Genomic DNA, 991 nt, shown 5'->3' with positions numbered 1-991 from the left:
TTTTTAAAAACACATCATGTTTCTGTAAACAGAACAAATTTGACTTTCTTTTTTTCCAATTTGGATGCCTTTTATTTACTTCTCTTTCTTAATTGATCTGCCTAAGACTTACAGTACTAATTTGAGTAAAAGTGGTGAAAGTGAACATTCTTCTGTTATTTCAGATATTACAGGAATAACCGTCAGCATTTTTCCATTTAGTATGTTATCTGTGGTTTTGCCATACATAGCTTTTATTGTGCTGAAACACATTCTTTCTATACTAAATTTGTTGAGAATTTTTATTATAAAAGGATGTCTCCCTCTCCGCGCTACCTACAGAGGGGTCCATACAGCGTTGTTCTGGATTCCCATTGTAACTTAAAGGGAAATTTTCACAATGTCCGGAGCCCCTGATGTCCTGCAAATGAAGAAGGAGGATGTCCTTAAGTTCCTTGCAGCAGGAACCCACTTAGGTGGCACCAATCTTGACTTCCAGATGGAACAGTACATCTGTAAAAGGAAAAGTGATGGCATCTACATCATAAATCTGAAGAGGACCTGGGAGAAGCTTCTGCTGGCGGCTCGTGCCATTGTTGCCATTGAAAACCCTGCTGATGTCAGTGTTATATCTTCCAGGAATACTGGCCAGAGCGCCCTGCTGCCACTGGAGCCACTCCAATTGCTGGCCGCTTCACTCCTGAAACCTTCACTAACCAGATCCAGGCAGCCTTCCAGGAGCCACGGCTTCTTGTGTTTACTGACCCCAGGGCTGACCACCAGCCTCTCACAGAGGCATCTTATGTTAATCTACCTACCATTGCTCTGTAACACAGATTCTCCTCTGCGCTATGTGGACATTGCCATCGCATGCAACAACAAGGGAGCTCTCTCAGTGGGTTTGATGTGGTGGATGCTGGCTCGGGAAGTTCTGCGCATGCGTGGCACCATTTCCCGTGAACACCCGTGGGAGGTCATGCCTGATCTCTACTTCTACAGAGATCCTGAAGAG

General features: G+C 44.5%; 1 pseudogene across 1 annotated transcript in view; it reads left to right on the top strand.

Moving 5' to 3' along the window:
* The first annotated feature begins 307 nt into the window (after window positions 1-307).
* LOC105531244 overlaps window positions 308-991 on the top strand; it is a 2450-nt pseudogene continuing 1766 nt past the window's right edge. The window contains exon 1 of the transcript XR_001004764.1: window positions 308-990. The product of XR_001004764.1 is annotated as a 40S ribosomal protein SA-like (transcript). The remainder of the gene's footprint in view (window position 991) is intronic.

The sequence above is a fragment of the Mandrillus leucophaeus genome, unplaced genomic scaffold, assembly GCF_000951045.1.
Source record: "Mandrillus leucophaeus isolate KB7577 unplaced genomic scaffold, Mleu.le_1.0 Scaffold875, whole genome shotgun sequence".
NCBI lineage: Eukaryota > Metazoa > Chordata > Mammalia > Primates > Cercopithecidae > Mandrillus > Mandrillus leucophaeus.
Note: the sequence above shows the minus strand (reverse complement) of the source record. Positions and strands in the feature narration are given on the sequence as shown.